Genomic DNA, 19,104 nt, shown 5'->3' on the forward strand with positions numbered 1-19,104 from the left:
TGGGGTGTGTATGAGTGGGGTGTGTGTGAGTGGAGACTGTGTGAGTGGGGTGTGTATGTGAGTGGGGTGTGTGTGCATGGAGTGTGTGTGAGTGGGGTGTGTGTGAGTGGGGTGTGTGTGAGTGGGGTGTGTGCGTGAATGTGTGTGTAGCTTAACTGAGACCCAGAGGGAGAGAAGGCTTCACCACAAAGGAAGCAGCGCAAAGCAAATTTGGCTCCTACGTGTGCTGGTGTTTTAAATGTTTCTCAAACCACACCTTTGAAGTGTTCCTTAATGGAAAAGACTACTACCCTCTCCTCTTTTTCTAGATTTCTGTCTTCCCCCTCTTTCTTCTAAATTTCCCTTGCTGGATCCTTGAGAGACTCACACCAGGATCTATGACTCAGAGAGTTTTACCTGATCGTCCAAGTCTAAGTCAAGTCAAGTGTCTTCTATATTCCTGCATCTTGTTCTTTTCCTAAAATATTCTACTATCTTGAAGTGTTTATTTCACTCCTAGACTGCTCCTCAATAAGAGAAGGTCCCATTGTTTTGAGCTCCCACGCTAGACAGACATCTAATGGGGTACTCCATAGACGAGAAGTGCCAGTAAAAGTGTGTGCTGCGACCTGGGCCCTAGGCCCACTTGAAGCCCTGGGATGGTGCGGGGAAGAGTCACAAAAATGGTTTAAGTGAAAAAAAAGGTTAGCACAATGAAGCTGTCTACAGCCACTGCAGCACAAGTTCGATCCCTGGCCAGAGAGGCGACGCACATGGTGCAGCAGACCTCTCCTGACCCGCCCTCTGCTCCCCTCAGCAGTGTATTTCAGTAGATCCATCTGTTCTCCCCACTCTGAATCCTCTCATCCTCTGCACCTATGGCCTGTACCAGTTCTTGTATGGATAAATAAATAAATCTTTTTTTAAAAAAAGAAAGAAAAGAAAAAGAAACATTAGATTACAAAAGACCAGGATTCAAGCTGAGTCTTTGCTTTTATTAGGTAATGGAACCACTTTGAGTTTTTCTGAGCATCCTAGATCATTTGGAGTTGTTCCATTTGATAAGCATTTTTAGATATAACCAAGGAGCTACTTGGCTCTTGCCTGCATTGGTGTTTCCATCACTGAGCTTGTGAAACCCTTTGCCTTTAGTGCTATGTGTGTTTATTAGAGAAATTTTGCTATTTCACTAGCTGAACTCAATAGGTGAGCACTGCTCTCAATTTCCAATTATTTTGCACCTTTAGATATACTCTAAGTAGGAAAACGATATTCCATTTATATTATTGATTGATTGATTTAATTAAAGATGGGACTGGACTATCAGTGTATCATTGGTACAATATGATCTTTGTGAGCATAAAATTTAATACAGCTAGCACGAGTGAATATTTAGAAGATTACAAAGGTAATATGGAAGAGGTTTAAGCAAACATGTAACATTGTCAGGACTTGATATGTTAAGACATAAAACAAGATATTCTTCATGGGATAAAAAAGCAGTTCTCCCAATGAAAACTCTATGGATAAAATTCCATTTTTAAATGCTTTACAGTATTTTCAGCCATTTATTCTAAGTTCCATTCCTCTTTGTCTACTGAAACCCCAAATAACAACTGAATACCATGCCACAGCATCTATTTCTGATTCTTTTCTGTGGTGACTCCAGAAAGATTGATCTCATGAATATTCCTAAACCCTTGTATTGTCTTAAGCTAGAAATCAGCCTTGTGTGTAGGAGAGCTGTGCAATATCATAGTAGAGTTTGCATGTTGGTCAAATAGTAAAAGATGCTGCTTTCCCCTCCCCTGTTCCCGGCCTCCCCTGCCCCCGCCCCGGTGATGAGAATTAATCCTAGTTTAGACTGTTACCACTTATGACTTAACCTGAAGGTGGGGCCAGAAGAGTGAGGATTGCATATGTGGGGGCCAGAAGGGTGCCTGCTCCAGAGTTTCTCTCCTGCCCATGATTCCCACTCCTTTGGCTTGAGGTGGTCCTTGGGGATGTTTCTCCCCAACACCACCAGGTAACTGTTTGCCCAGAAGAGCAGCACACCCTCATTTATCCAAAGGCAAATTTACTAAGTTGCTTTTGTTTCCATCAAGAGTGGGTACTTGTAATAGACTTTTTTTTTTTTTAAGATTTATTTATTTATTCATACAGAACTGGGGTACAGGCCAGAGATGCGGAGGGTGAGAGGATTCACCAGGAACAGAGTGGGGAGGAGAACAGGCAGATGGACGAAGTACACTGCTGAGGGGAGCAGCGGGCGGGTCAGGAGAGGTCTGCCACGCCATGTGGTCACCTCCGGGGCAGGTGGGGATCGAACTCATGCGGAAGTGGCTTTAGCTTCTTAGTGCTATGCTTTAACCCGCTGCGCCACCAGGGAGGGCCGTAATAGACTTTTAAGGTTAAGAGAAAAGGGACTGAAAGACCAAGGATGTGGGGCATAGATAAAAAAGAGAAGTGCAAGTGGGGTTCATTGGACAACAAGATGGGGTGCGAACAGGAGGGGACGGTCAAAGTGGCATGTGAAGGTCCTCAAAAGAGCTGTTTCTTCACACTTTTGTTCTGTCTTTGTTGTGTCGCTGGGGGTGGTTAGGACAGTTTTCCTCACCAGCACTTTGTGGGCTTGTTTATCTCTCTCAGGCAAAGCAGAGTAAAACTGGGTTAGTTATTTTTAACTTAATGTGGGCTCCACGCGCAGGAATTGATAGCTGTGTGTTGTCAGAGTCTGTTTCACACACAGTGAGTTGGAGTTTGGCCTTGGTAACCTATATGAGCTTCCCTTGGTGAAGAATCTTTGCCTCGGGCCCGCCCTGGTGGCGCAAGGGGTTAAAGTGCAGCACTATGAAGCTATCCGGAGTCACTGCAGCGGAAGTTCAATCCCTGGCCAGGGAGCTGACCCAACATGATGCAGCAGACCTCTCCTGTCAAGCCCACTGTTCCCTTCAGCAGTGTATTTCAGCACATCTGCCTGTTCTGCTTCCCACTCTGTCTCACCCCCTGCACTTCTGGCCTGTACCCCAGTTCCTGTATAAATAAATAAATCTTTCTTTAAAAAAAGATTTGCTGCCCAGTGTACAAGTATCAAGAATTTTTCACAAGCATTAAGTATGCATGGTGTTCCAAACCATTTTAAGTGGGGTAGACATCACTCAGCGCACTATCCCACAGCCAACTTGACTACCTCACTTTCTCCCAGCATCCCCGCCATTCTCTGACGTGATTATTGTGGCACAGCTGTATCATCCTCTGTAATGTGTCCTCAAGCTCTTTTCTGCTGCCTCTGTGTCTTTTGTGCTTATTCTTCTGACTCCTTTTGTTTCCCATGCCTTGCTTTGTCCTACTTACCCTGTTCAACTCAGTCTAAGTGTCACTTCTTCACGGAAACATCTGCAGGTTCAGCCTTAGACACACACTTTCCGTGACCTTATCTGCGCCTTAAGAGATACAAGCTGAATTTGTGGTTTTTACAGTGTCTACCTGCCCCACCGAAATACTCCTTAAGGGCCTAGTTTTGTACTGTTTTTTGCAGTACCTAGATTTTATATGATAATAACATGTACAGTGTGTGCCGGTGCTCATATATATGGTCTTCACCAGAAATTAATTTTGAGGTATCTTTTTTTTGTTGCATGGTTGTGCTCAGTCCTTTGGCTACAATATCCTCCTACACAGCATTTTTTTTTTTTTATTTTATTTAACCACCTAATGAAAGGCACTTCAGTTATTTCCAGATTGGGTTTATTACAAATAAAGCTGCTGGCCTTCCCCGGTGGCGCAGCGGGTTAAAGCACAGCACAGGGAGGCTTAAGCCACTTCCACATGAGTTCGATCCCCGCCTGCCCCGGAGGTGATCACATGGCATGGCAGACCTCTCCTGAGCCGCCTGCTGCTCCCCTCAGCAGTGTACTTCGTCCATTTGCCTGTTCTCCTCCCCACTCTGTCCCTGGTGAATCCTCTCACCCTCCGCATCTCTGGCCTGTACCCCAGTTCTGTATGAATAAATCAATAAATCTTAAAAGAAATAAAGCTGCTATGAATATTTTCATACAAGTCTTTTTGAATATATGTTTACATTTCTCTTGGGTAAATCTCCAAAATGAAATAGTTGGGGGGTAAGACTAGGCATGCTTAACACTCTAAGAAACTTCTAGGTTGTTCTGCAAGGTGGTGGTACCATTTTAAATTAATGTTTGCTTTCCAGATACTACACATTGTCACAGGGTTTGGTGTTATCAAATTGTAAATTTATTAGTATCTCCCTTATGACTAGTAATAGTCAAGTCAACATATGATAATTTTTATTGATTATTCACATATCAGATTTAGTGAAGTGACTATTCATATCTCTTATCCATTTTTAATTGGTATATGAACTATCTTTTCCTCTATGTGGTATCTTTCACAGAGAGATTTAAAATTTTTTTCTCTTTGTTTCATGCTTTGTTTTTACTATTTAGATAGCTTTATCTCATGCTTGTCTCATTTTCTCCTGTTTTCTTCTAGAAATGTTATAGTTTTAATGTCTACATCTTGTTCTATGATTCTTTTAGACATAGAAGAATCATATGATGCATATGAAGTAAAGTATGGTTCCAAGTTCAGTTTTTCCATTTTGAATACCCACTTGTTTCTTCATCCCTTATTTGAAAAAAAATTTCTTTCCCCATTGAATTGCCTTCATATTTTTATATTTACTTATAAATGTAAATCTGCTTTTGACTCTATTCCATTGAGTTCTATGTTACTTTTTTCAAGCCAAACTCTTTTGACTACTGAATTCTATGGACATTCAAATTCCATGTGGAAGTCCTAAAGTCTTGTTTAACTTCTTTAATATTGATTTCTGTTTCTTCCATCAGATCTTTGCTTTATTTGGTTAACATCTACTAAGCAACTGGCTGAGATTTAGATTAGGGCTGCAATGAATTTATAGATTAATTAAGGAAAATTGATACCTTCACAATATTGCACATAATACATCTCTATTTATTTAGGTCTTTAGTTTGTCATACCATTATTCATAATTTTCAGGATAGAGGCTTTACAAACCCTGGCAAGGTTTATTTCTGTGTATTTTATATTTATTGACATTCTTATCAATGAAGTTTTTTAAACAACTCAGTTGTTTACTTTTAGTATAGAAATTACAATGGATATTTGTATATTAGCCCTGCACCCTATACACTTGCTGAAATTACTTCTTACTCCATTTAGTTTTTTGTAGGTCTGTGGAAATTCCTACTTGGACAATTATGTATATTTGTAACAAATAGGGGCAGGTTTGCTCTTCTTTTTCTGCTTTCTTGCTTTTCCTTTCTTTTTAACTTTTGAAACAAGGAGGGCCTCACCTCAATATGATGCTGATTAGCCACGGTGGGAGTCTGGCAGACAAGTGTCAGTGTTATACCTTAAAGTGTGACTTTAGCTGTGGTATTTTCATGGATGCTCTCAAGAGTTTATTTTGAAACTACCCATGTGGCTCTTATGGATCTCATTCTTATTATTAGAGTTGGAGTACAGATCTCTTGTGATTTTGTACAAGGCAATCCAAGAGTGGAAGACTCCGTACTTTGACCTTGTTTGAGCTTTCTTCATACACTGCGTAGTATTTCTAATTACAGAAACTCACCAGTGTACATAAATAAAGAACACAATGTTTGCTAGCCTTGAAATCATTCTGTTATCATTCTTCTGGCCTTACTGTAATCCGTACTCAATTACGAGAGAGTATTTCCTCATCATACCTACGTACTTCCTTTCAATTTTTATCAAAATTTTTCTCATAAAAGTCACAAATGTCTTTGGAATCTGAAAGTCAAATGATATTTTCATTCTTCCTGTGATGGACTGTGTCCCCCAAGAAATTCTTATGCTGAAGTATTAATACACAATATGATGCTATTTTGAGTGGTGCTATTTTAAGAGATAATTCGATTTAGATGAGGTAGAGCCTCATGTTGTGATTAGTGCCCCAATAAGACAGACATCACAGAGCTCGTGCTCCTTTTTGCTCTCCCATGAAAAAACAGTGAAGGCCACCCAGGAAGAGAGTCCTTACTGGACCCTGGGCCTGACATTAAGTCTCCAGTCTCTAGAACTGTGGCAAGATGAATTTCTATGTTTTGAACCATTTGGTCTGTGCAATTTGTTATGGCAGCCAAAGTAATATACTTGCTTACTCTTTGCAAACACCCAGCACACGCTTCTCTTTGATATCGATCCACTTTGCCTTACCATATTTTTCATACTGGCTGCTTTTGCTTGGAGACCTCCATTTCTTAAATATCGATATTCCCCAGTGCATTACCGTGGCCATCTCTCTCTGCGTGCAGCCTCTAACACTGAGCAATTTGAATTAAAACTTCTGACTTTCATGGCCTCCTTGGTGGCGAAGACCACAGTTTCATCTCTCTAGTCTGTGACAGGCTCCTTAGTTAAGGCTCCGATTTTCAAATACAGAGATGCCCCACCTACAGCTTAAGAACCATACAGGCAAAACAAAATGCAATATTCCCGCTCTCCAACCTATTTTGGTTACCACTTTCTACTAATGACACCACTGTCTATCCACACAAAACCTCAGTGTCATCTTGTTCCTCTGATCTAAGCAGTTGCAACTTGGTGGTAACTTAAGTTCATACTATCTTTGGCACCCAACTTTCCCTGCCCCTTCCCACAACTTCCTTCCTTATATTTGCTTACTGTTCTCTCTCTCTGGCATGTCCTTTGTTTATGTCTTTATGGCCAACCCTAGGTCATGTTCAAAAGCTCACGTTCCATACATTCAAGAAGCTCTGTCTGCCACAGCCGAAACGTAAAATTTCTTCTAAACACTATTCATCTTTTCTGTCTTCTCTATTTTTTATTGTAGTCAGTTAAGAAAATTATATATGACAGATAGGTGTATATGTGTGTGTGTACTTGTGTGTGTATATATATGTATATATACATACACACACATATACATACACACACATAATATTGGCAGAATATTAAAAATATAGTTTTACTCTTAGGAGCTCAATAAATTTTGCTTAAATTGTAAATGTATTTGCTAATAGCCAATTAAGAAACTTGTTTTCAGCTCTCCCTGGTGGCGCAATGGGTTAAAGCACAGCACTAAGAAGCTATTGCAGCCACTGCAGTGTGAGTTCGATCCCCGACCAGGGAAGTGACATACATGGCACAGCAACCCCTCCTGACCCAACCGCTGCTCCCAGCAATATTTCAGTATATTTGCCTGTTCTGCTCCCCACTCTTGTCTCTGGTGTATCCTTTCACCCCCTACACCTCTAGCCTGTACCCCAGTTCTGTATGCATAAAAAATAAATCTTAAAAACAAAATAGAGGGCCCTCCCTGGTGGCGCAGCAGGTTAAAGCACAGCACTAAGAAGTTAAAGTCACTTCAGCATGAGTTCAATCCCCGCCCTTCCCGGAGGAGATCCACATGGTGTGCAGACCTCTCCTGACCCGCCCACTGCTCCCCTCAGCAGTGTAATTCGTTGATCTGTCTGTGTGCTCCCCGCTGTCTCTGGTAAATCCTCTCACCAACCCTGCACCTGTACCCACCCCTGGATTGTACCCCAGTTCTCTTTGCATAAATAAATAAAATCTTTAAAAAATAAAAACAAAATAGAAAAGGTAAAGGCAATAGTAAAAAATAGTAAAATAGTTAATCAAAGTAAAGAAATAGAAAAGGAAAATATAGGAAAACCTTTTGAAAATCTTCTCAAGTTTTCTGTATTTACATATGCTAATTTGCATTTTTTCATACAGAAGAGCTAGGGAAAGTCAAGGGAAATATTAAGTTATCTGTACCCTTTACATGTTTATACCAGATGACCTCAAGTCAGTAGACTCCCTTAATTACAGCATGTAATAGCTCCCTGTATATCTAAAGTTGGATAAATTGTAATCTGTACTGGTTTACTAGATTAAGTCTAGAAATACAACTTAACTTTCACTGATGTAGCAAACATGGGGTAACGAATAACATTATTGAAAAATGTTTAGATAATTGAAACAAGACTAAGGATAGCTTCTTGAGAAAGCAAGAAAGGTGATGAAAAAAATCACAAAACGTATCCAGAGGAATAATCTCAGAAATCGAGATAGCCAACCTTATGGTTTATAGTAACATCAGTATGACAGGTCAAGGAAATCTAATCCTCCAATAAGATTAAGTTGAAATATTCAAGGTGACTGAAATGAGCTAAGTGTGAAACTTGAATTAAACATACTAAAAGCTATATTTTCCCAAGGCAGTCCCTTCCATTGTCAGGAATCAATAGGGGAGTTTCTATATTTCCATTGAGGAAAGACCAGTCCATGGCAGTGAACTCTGGGCAAATCGTCAACCTCCTGAGTTCCTGTCTGTTCTCAATAGCTCAGGAATCTTAGGATTTAGAATCAAGTCATTAAAATTTAAGCTTTTTTTGGAAGTGGAAAGAATTGCAATAGATGATTCTCAAACAACTTTTGTAGTTTGTCTCTCCTTTCTAGATTATATTCAGACCTTTAAAATAAATAAGTCTGCCAGTGAGAAGAATTACAATAAATAACCTTTAATAACTCTTCTCATTCTGAGTGTCTGTATGTCAATGCCCATGTCTTTATGTTGACTTTTATGTAAGAGATACTAAAATGAAAAGGAAAACATGTTTGAGTTTTGTGATGAAGGGGTTGGTTTCTTTAAACGCTCCTTTTTTGAATCAGTTGAAGGCGATAGGGCTTTCAGAATGTAAGGTTGTAGGTTGGGATCTAATGGGAAAGAACTCAGCCTTTCTCAGCTGGACTTGGTAGGTGTCCAGACATACACCTGCAAAGTACATGTTCAAAAATTCAAGTTCATTTCTGTTAATGAGTTCTTCTAACTTAATCATTATGACATAACTTCAGAGACGATTGGATTTGAGTTGAATATTGCTGCATTTCTTTTGCTGATCTACTTTCAGCATCAGCTTTAAGGATCTGTGTCCTACTATCAGTGACATATGGGTATTTTCTCTCTGAAGAAATAGACAGAACTGAACCTTGACACTCCATGGAGTCTGTGGCCGCAGGAGCCTATAAAAAAAAAACACTTCTTCTATCTCCAGGACTGAAGTATGGGGTTCATTGTAGAAGTGGAAGGTCAGACTTGAAAGACAACTCTATTCTGTGTCAACATTAATCTAACCTTTTCTTCACTTTAATTGCACTTTTTTTCCCTAGAATTTTAAAAGAAAGTCAAGAACACTTTCTCATGACTTATTTTTCTACTTTTCCGTCAAGAGACTTTAAATGTGTTAGAGACACCCACGAAACCCTAGTTATCTTCAAATGCTACTTGGACTCCTAAAATCAGAGAATATCAAGCTAAAACTTTGCAAAAGGAGTCTCTTCCAAGATCAGACATCCCAAGAGGGTGTCTCACATCTGTTTGAGGAAGATGTCCACTTCATTCCCTCCACATGCCACAGCTTAGCTTTCATTTTGTCTTGTCTTCTATATTTAGCAGGCTATCTAATTTTTAGAGCTTGAATAATAATCACTGTGTTACCTGTGCCTAAGAAGGCACTCATATCTCAAGATTACCCTAAAGCACTGATTCTAATCAGAAAAGACTTTCCACTGTCTAACAATGACAAGTTACTAAATCTGTGCTTCACATTTTTCTTATGTAACTAATCCTAAAACTCTCTCCCTGTCCCCCTCTTTTCCTTCATCCCCCTCTTCCTTTCTCCCTCCCTCCCCTTCTTTCTCTCTCCCCCCCTCCTCTTCCGCATTGGAGGGGAAGTAGAGGTCAACAAATTGATTCCATAAGGATGTGATAGTGAGTATTTTTGGCTCTGCTGGCTGTGAGGTCTCTCTCCTAATTATTCCACTCTACAGCTAGAGTTTGGAAGCAACAGCCACAGGCAGTATGTACATGAAGAAAATTGTAAAATTAAAGATTTGTTTTCTTCTAGCCTCAGCACCTCATTTCTGACTCCCAATGTGTGGGCTCCCCTCACCAATGTTAGCATTTCTCTAACACCAGCTGGGTGTCCTAGAATTTGTTTCAATTCCTGCAGTGTTTACTGGAGTTACTGTTAAGAGTCCATCAACTGAGGGCTTAGCCCCACAACACTGCCCCAACTTGAGATGCCCATCACAAATCCATGCCTCTGGGATTTCTAACAAATGCATATAAGTTGTAAGTTCCCACAATTTTTCTTTGGGTTCAGTAAATGCTACTATAATAGTTCACAGGATTCAGAAAAAAAAAAAATTACTTCCCAAATGGCTGGTTTATTCTCCATGGACTCAACTCAGGAACAGTTGATGGAAATGGTGAGTAGGGCTGGGCTGTGGAGTGGTTTTGGTCCTCACCAGGCATGCCACCCTAGCAGCACTTCACCTGTTCAGCAACCGGGAAGTGAGACTAGGAGAATTCCACCATGGCTCCATTATGTGGGCATGGCTGGTCAAACCATGCCCCTTAGTGATTCACTCAAACTCCAGCCCCACCTCCTCTCCCCAGGCCGCGCCCAGGCTTCCTGAAGCCCCTAGCACCAGTGTCCTCATTAACATATAAGAAGACACTTATCACTTTGGAGATTCCAAGGGCATTTAAGAGCCCAGTGCCAAGAAACACGGGAGGAGAGGGGCAGAGGCTAATATATTTCTGATTATGTCACAGACTGGCTGTGTTCCAATGAAACTTTGTTTATGACACTGGAATCTGAATCTCATGTAATACTCATGTGTTATGAAAACCTCTTTTGATTTTCACCCAATCATTTTATAAATAAAGGCCATTCCAAGCCCTCCCTGGTGGCGCAAGGGGTTAAAAGCATAGCACTAAGAAGCTACCTGCAGCCACTGCAACATGAGTTCAAGCCCTGGCCAGGGAGGTGACCCACATGGCACAGCAGACCTCTTCTGTTCTTCTGCCTGTTCTGCTTCCCACTCTGTCTCTGGTGAATCCTCTCACCTCCCTGTACCTCTGGCCTGTACCCCAGTTCTATATGCATAAATACATAAATCTTTAATAATAAATAAAAAAATCAATAGAGATCATTCCTATCTCACAGTCTGGACAAAAACGTAGAGAAATGGATTTTGACCCACAGTGTTGTCGGCCACCCTCTGCTTTAATGTCCTGGTGTTTCCTGGAGGGGAATCTTTTCTCACCTCTAGCCCGGGCCTCCGGAGGCATCACCTCTGCTCACCTCCGTCACTGATACATTTCTCCTGTTCTTGGTTTTTCTCCCTGTTTCTCTGCGTGGTCTACATTGCTTGAACAATTTGTTTTAGGTTGGATTGGGACAGGGGCCACCTCCAGCAGTGTTTGCAGGTCTTCGTTTTTCATGGTTCTGTGAGCTTCGAGTCCCTTTTTTCAAGTTGCTTCAGAGAAGTTCTAAGGACTGGATTAGAGTAGGGATCACTATAATGGCATCTTCCAGAATCATTCCCCCTCCTCCCCAAATCTAACATCCTTCCCATCAAAGATGAAGGGACCTTGATGTCTCCTCAGTTAGTTGCTCATTACATTAACTCAAGTTTCCTCTGTACTTACTGTTAATCCCAGAATTTACTTTTCTCAGAAACCCCTATATTTCCTATTTTAATATGATTCTGGAAGACTTACCTTGATTTCACAAATATCCTAAAATTAGCATGCGGTGAGTACCTCACTTTCCTATAAAACCTCTCTATAAAATAAATAAGCCTTGAGAAGATCAGCAGTTAAGAAGGTTAAACTGAATAACTGTCGAGAAAAACATCAAGCATTTAGTTTATGAAAGCTATGATTGGACACATTCTTTGTGTAAAAAAAAAAAAATACCCATTTTTTAATCTAGCATTCCAGGAAAGGAAAATCAGATACCACAGAAGTTCTATTTCAGCTTGATTGTTATGAATTTATTTTGTTTAAAATATTTTCTACACTGGAAACAATGAGATTTACAGAAAATAGTATGTGTATCAATAACGCAAGTGTGTTTGAGGTAAAAAAAAAAATGAGCAAAATAACAGATTTGGCTTCAGCCTGAATAGAGAAAGAGTTTCAAAGTGCAGCAGAGGCTCTCAACTTTTATATTCTAGTTTTTTTAACTGAAGAAATTTAACAAGCAACAGATTAGAAAAATATATTTAGACAAACAAAAATAGGATCTCACTGCTCTGAGCTGTGCTGTAAACATTATTCTTTTATAATCCAGTAAAGGGAACCCAGCAATTGACATAGCTATTGCTTTCTGGAATGTTCTTCAAGGGGAGGATTCTTCTGTGCCTGTAGAGTACCAAAGTCTCACTTCATGTCAGAGATCCCTCAAGTCTTGAAAAGTGATAAGGTATTGTAGGTAGAAAATATTGCTGGATATTTCTGAGAAAATAGAGTAAGTTCATCACATCTCTAGTGACTTTTGTTGGCCTGATTTTCCTGTTCAATAATGCTCTTTGCATAAAGATTTTCTCTAATTCTTTACACAGCCCCAATTTGTCACCATTCTGTCACTTCCTGGGTGAGATGACAAGCTTGGAGATGGAGTAGGCAGCTGTCCTGTGTGCCTCCGGCTAAGGAGGAGCCTCGGCTGTCCACGTAGGCTCAATGCACACTGGGCGGCAGGTCCTGTACTTGGGGCTTCATGTGAGTTGAATTGTTGACACTCACGGCATGTTTATGCTGTTAGTATCCATATTTTCCAGTCGGAGAAAGTTGAGGTGAAGTTAGATGAAGAACTAAAGTAAGGTCACAGGGCTGGTAAGTGGTAAGAAACAAAAAAGAGCTTCTGCACCTAGAGGCTGAGAACTCAAGGCTGCTTAACTCCACCCCCCGATAGACACTGAGTGTGCACCTGTAATCTCCACTCGTGAAATCACTCTCATACCAAATATGTTCTGTGTTTGTATGTGTGTGAGAGACTGTGCATATTACATTGCTTTCTTACTAGTTATCTGTAGCTATCTGTGTGTACAGATTCTGTGTACCGCCTCATACTCTAACTGCTATGGAGCCCAGTCAAGCCCGAGGGTCTCTTCTGAATTGTTCGCTCCCTAGAAGTGAGGTGGAGATGTCTTAAGATTTGATCTTGTTGCTTTTGGATGGTCACCAGTATGAGCTTTAGTTATAAAAAGTTGAGATAAGAGCCTCCCACTCTATAAAAAATATCCGGAGACACCTTTCACTTGCTTGCAGATCCAACTGTTAGGACATAGAGTGCCCTGTTCTGTGACCCTGGTGTGGTCCGCTTTCCCAGGCTTGGACTTTGGACTTTGGGAGAAGGAGATTCTAACAGGAGAGTTGGAGCATTTCAACTCCTACAAGATGTTACATATTGCAAAATCCAAACCTGGACTTAGCAATGATTGAATAACTCGAGGGGCCCTGGCGTCTTTCCTTGGCTGTGGTTCTGAGAAACAAATGCAGAGGAATAATTCCTCCCTTTTCTTCCACCCCATGTACAGTCAGTAGCCAAGGCCTGTGGACTGTCTTTCTGATATAATTCTGGAATGGATCCACTTTTTCATCCTCAGAGTCACTGTTTAAGTCAACCCAGATTAGCCACTTGTCTAACTCTGACCCATTTATCACTTTACAGTCCATATAATCTTTTCTCGATACAATCTAGTCTATCCACATTCTTACTGCTTAGTCATTCAGTAGCTAGCTTTAAAAAAAAAAAAATTTGTTTATTTATGCATACAGAACTGGGGTACAGGCCAGAGGTGCAGGAGCGGTGAAAGGATTCTCCGGAGACAGAGTGGGTAGCAGAGTAGGTAGATCATCGAAGTACACTGCCGAGGGGAGCAACAGATGAGACAGGAGGGGTCTGATGCGCCATGTGAATCACCTCTGGGCTGGGGGATCGAACTCACACAGAAGCGGCTGCCACCGGCTTGCAGTGCTATGCCCTAACCCGTTGCGCCACCAGGGAGAGCCTCAGTTGCTAGCTTTTAAGACTCACTGGTTTCACATGGTGGGCAGAGTCCTCCAGTACCTTCCTCTGTCCTGTCTTATCTCTCACCACTATCATCCCCCTCTCTCTGAGCCCTTGTTCTGACTACACAGTCCTTTGACCCTGGTGAGGTCTATCCTGGCTTCCCAGCATCCTTTTCTATCTGGAACTCTTCTCTTGGGCTTAGGGGTACAGCTTGGCTCCTGTGTCTTCCCATTGCACTGGGTTTGCACTGCAGATTTGTGTTCGGAGAGCACAGGATACCTCTCCTTCTGCAGCACATGGAACTGTGTGTCAGTTGTAGTTTCTTTGCTGGACTGGAAACTCCATGAGGGCAGGCAATATTGCCCATTCATTGAGCTGCCCCCATGGCCTCTAACAGTGCCTGACATAGCGGCCATCTGCAAATACCTGTGGAATACAATGAGAAGTGAACCATGGATGCGTGAAGAAGAAGTGTATCACAGATGGCCAAGGGAGAATTCAAGTCTTTTAAAATCCAAAACGTTCTTGAGCTTGAACTTCTGAGAGCTCATCGTTGAACCTAGCAAGGAAACTTCGATTAACATAGATGGTGGAGACGGAAGACAGAGAATTACAGAGTCAGGAATTAAAGAAAGGCCCACGACACATGAGGCCTGATCTTGTGAAAAGAATGACGAAAGGGGAAGCAGAAATCTTGGCAGAACTGGGAGGAGTGAAGGCACCCTGGAGGCTATTTGTTGGCTTTTTAAACTTAGTACTTGGCCTAAGAGTTGGACGTACTCACCAGTTTTCTTATCACTTTTTCTTGTTCTACTGATATATCATGTGGGAAAGGTCTGGAAATATTTCCCCCTGCAAAGTGAAAAGAAACACATTTTTTAAAGGCTGATTTATGGCATTTGATTTTTTTTTTCAATTTTTGGAGAATGTAAACTTGCCAGATTTTTATTTTACCTGAAATTAAACTATTTTCTTGACATGTGTTTATGGAAGTGGTTGTGATGGTTTGTGTGGGAGACTCAAGCTCTGCCCTTACTAAGGTAGCTTGTTTTGCAGTTATGTGCTTAGTTCGGATACTATTAAAAATTCGGATTTTGAAATTTGGTCTTAGAATGCTAACCCATTTAGTCAGAGATTTGGACATAGCTAGTTCTAAATCTAACTTTGGACATTGGTTAGAGCTATGTGCTTTTAATATGAGATTTAATTCTTCATTCCTTCCAATTTCTAATTAAAAATTGCTCTTTAAGACTTGCTTTTGTAGCTTGTTTGACTCAGAATCCAAATAAGGTTGCCACATTACAGCAGTTTGACAGGTGTCATGGAATTTATCTTTTCTGGGTATCTCCTCCATCATTTTTTTCTCCTTTGCAATTTTTTTGTTGAAAAAAACAAGCTCGGCAGTTTGTCCTGGGGGTGGGGAGAAAGACTTGTTTTTATAAAAACATCCGAGTACCTATAGGGTCTTTCCTCAATGTACTTTACACGGAGAAACAGCATTTCCTTACTGAATGAATTCTTAGAGAATTTCCTTGCTTAATGAATTTTTAGAGTTGAAATGTTGGATGACTCTCTTACCTAAACAATAATGCATCCTGCTTATTAATATGAAGCCAAAGCTAAGTCATATTCTTACCATAGCAGAGTTAATCTCTTACTAGTAGAGAAACTTTCATGTATTTGGAAGCTGTTTAATCATCAGCTACGGGGATGACAGGTCCCTCTCTGGATTTCCGAGAACATGTCTTCCATGCTTGCCAAAGTCTTGTCACCAAACTTGTAACTTAATTAATTTGTTTTTCCCTTGCCATGTTACTTTGATTTCTGCAACCAGTCCTGCTGTATGAAGTGCTGTGACTGATGGAATCATTTGCTGAAGTTGCTGCATTTGCTGAAGTTTTTATACCTAAAAATCCTCACTACTTAGTGGAAGAACATATTCTCTATTCCAAGCAGGTTTCCAAGGTATCAGTCCCAAATGCATCTGTTTTCTAGTGTAATTTCATCAGCTGAACAGATGAAGAATGCTAATTAGTTTGTTTATACCTATGTGATTTAATGAGACGAAACACTTTACTGATCTTGAAGCATGACTTGTTTCTTGTTGCTGTTTTTACTTTTATTTAAAAAAAATGGTTAAACACATTTTCTGGGAACTGTAGCACTGTGCAATACAGGAGAAGAAAGAATTGCAAAGCAGGTTGACTGTCAGTCAGTCAGAGCCTGCTGGAACCAGATTGAGTCTAGAAAGAGGGGAATAAAATTATGGGGTTTCAGACAAAGGTTGAAATCCAATGGAATGAAAGGAAGCTGGGTGGCAGAATTGATCATAAACTATATTATGCCAGATTCCTAAATCTGGAATAGTTTACTTTAGGAAGTAGCTCTATACTGTCATCATATCCAGCCTCTGATCTTCTGTTTTTATTGGTGATTATTTCAGTATCCTCTTCTTCTAGTTACTGCAGCTATATTTTTTTTTTAAAGATTTATTTATTTGTGCATACAGAACTGGGGTACAGGCCAGAGGCTCAGGGGCGGTGAGAGGCTTCACCAGAGACAGAGTGGGGAGCAGAACAGGCAGATCTACGAAGTACACTGCTGAGGGGAGCAGCGGGCGGGTCAGGAGAGGTCTGGCTCGCCATGTGGTCTCCTCGGGGCAGGCGGCAGGCGGGAATCGAACTCATGCGGAAGTGGCTTCAGATTCTCAGTACTGTGCTTTAACCCGCTGCGCCACCAGGGAGGGCCAACTGCAGCTATATTTTGATGTAAAAAAAAGCATGCCACATTTTGCAGGGGTGGAGTGGAGAATGGGATCAAAAACGGTGGAGGGGAAGGAAATGCACGGGATTATGGTGATGGCACATGGGTGACTTGATGATGGGAAACCCGCGGGAATTACAATTGAGATGGAAAAAATATATATATACAAAATGTAAAAATAAACTTTTGTAATAATAATTTTAAAAATCCAAAAAAAGGCATGCCATTTAGCTAATTCAAGTCTTCTTCCTGAAAGTTAATATAAAAGAAAATTGTAATTTTTAAAACAAATGTTTAATATTACCTTTAGACTCTCTTTTATTACTTTTAAGTTATACAAAACCAGATCCACAAAGGATGCTATGTTTTGGGAGTGGGAGGCGTAAAGGACATAAAGCAATGCTGGTCCTACTGTCTAAATTATATTTTGATTGAAATGTTTCAGCTGATTTGTCCAGCTTTGACCAAGGGTCAGCAAGCTATGGCCCGTGGCTCAAAGCCACAGGCTGTTCTTGCTCACTGGTCTTTATAGGACACATCCCTGACTGCGCCTTAGATCAGTCATGGCCATGTCCATGCTGCAGTGGCAGAGCTGCATGGCTGGTAAGGGCCTCCAAAGCTCAGCTGTCTACTCTCTGGTCCCTTCCAGAAAGTTTGCTGGCCACTGCCAACAGAGCTATGTTAGATGTATTACCTAAAAAAAAAACAACAAACAAACAGGTATTTGTGGGCCCTCTCTGGTGGTGCAAGGGGTTAAATTGCAGCACTACGAAGCTTGGCTGCAGCCTCTTCACCTTGAGTTTGATCACAGGCCAGGGAGGTGACCCACATGGCGCGGCAGACCTCTCCTGACCCACCCGTTGCTCCCCTCAGCAGTGTACTTCGTCAGTCAGCCTGTTCTCCCCACTCTGTCTCTGGTGAATCCTCTTACTGCCCCTGCACCTCAGGCTTGTACCCCAGTTCTGTATGCATGAAATAAATAAATAAATCTTTAAAACACACACACACACACACACAGATATTTGTGTGCTGTTGAGCCTTATAAGAAATATAGTTAAGAGCCTCAGGTTTCTAGGTCTTCAGAATCCAAGGAACCAACAACAACCTGCAGCATTAAACAGCTCCCTTTCTATTCTGGCAAAACGTGTTCTGCTCGTGAACACATACGGTCTTCCTTAGATCTTCTTAAAGATTTACAAGTTACATGTGATCCTAAGTCTGGGGTGCATGCTGAGCCACAGGAAGTGCTGCAGCTGTGACGCGGGATGCGAGGTCTTCTCTGATGCCCCTAGTTTCCGACGCCCCCAGGCTTGAGCTTAGTTTCCTTATTTGTCCCAGTGTAGCAAAAGAATTATCCATTGTTCAAAACTTATTTGATAACTTATCTGTGATAAATTACAGGTTGTTGCTTATTTGTGTTAGGAACCTAGTAAGACCATGGTGTCCCATAGAAAAGAAGGGGGAAAAAAGAAAAAGTTTGAGCTCCATTTCTTAAAATTGAAGTGGAAGGCTTCAGCCTGGATGACCCAAATGCCAGAAGTCAATGAATAGGAAAATTATGTTCTTATTTGCATTTCAATATAAATGTGTAAACTATGTATTTAATATAAATTAAATCTAGTATACAAACTAAGCTTGATGATTTTAGAAACCAGCCCAACTTAGTGATATGATTGAGTTAGTAGATTTTTTAGTAGTTTACAGGCAGATATGTGGACCAGCAGTTGACCCTGAGTTCTTGCACTTTCTAGCATTTCCAGTGAAAAAAAGTGACCTAAACTTTTTAGCCTGTGGCCAATTGAGAATACTAATGCCTGTGCCACCTTGTTTGTGTAAGGATTCAAGGGTTCCTGTGATGTAAATACAGAGATCCTGGGCACATGGTGGGGGTGGTGGAAGATAAGTTGTGGGTTCTTTTCCATTCATTTTTGTGTTTCAAATTTTCTAAGAAAGGAAGTGATTGGGGACCCATTTAACTATCTGTATTGTTGATAAACTGAATTCACACCCAGACAGTTCAGGTGACAATTCACTGATGATAAGTGAGTTTTACAGTGTTAGTGAATCAGCAGTTACAAGTCAGCAAAAGTAAAAGCAAGACTACAGCACCGTGGCCAGTGGGTCCCTGGGAAGACCTCTGGGTCGCCTCCATAACCACCAATATGCATATCCAGAAACCCTTGTAAACTCACTGGCACCTTCTCAGAGACCACAGATTCTTTGGGGGGGATAAAGTATTTTTTTTCCTTTTGATGATATTTTAAAAGTGTTTTTGTTTGTAGACAATCATTTTTTTTTAAAGATTTATTTATTTGTGCATACAGAACTGGGGTATAGGCCAGAGGCCCAGGGGCAGTGAGAGGCTTCACCAGAGACAGAGTGGGGAGCAGAACAGGCAGATCGACGAAGTACACTGCTGAGGGGAGCAGCGGGCGGGTCAGGA

General features: G+C 41.0%; 1 protein-coding gene across 3 annotated transcripts in view; it reads left to right on the top strand.

Moving 5' to 3' along the window:
- The window catches only part of GUCY1A3 (guanylate cyclase 1, soluble, alpha 3), a 47,132-nt gene that overhangs the window by 7,108 nt on the left and 20,920 nt on the right, over positions 1–19,104 (top strand). Inside the window, exon 1 of one of the 3 annotated variants that reach the window (XM_012726791.1) lies at positions 15,795–15,863. The exons of the other annotated variants lie outside the window; for them this stretch is intronic. The gene's annotated coding sequence lies outside the window, so the exon portion shown is untranslated. Of the gene's footprint in view, positions 1–15,794; positions 15,864–19,104 lie in introns of those variants that run through there. 3 annotated transcript variants of the gene reach the window in all.

This window comes from Condylura cristata, unplaced genomic scaffold (assembly GCF_000260355.1).
Source record: "Condylura cristata isolate star-nosed mole 26May11 unplaced genomic scaffold, ConCri1.0 scaffold00018, whole genome shotgun sequence".
NCBI lineage: Eukaryota > Metazoa > Chordata > Mammalia > Eulipotyphla > Talpidae > Condylura > Condylura cristata.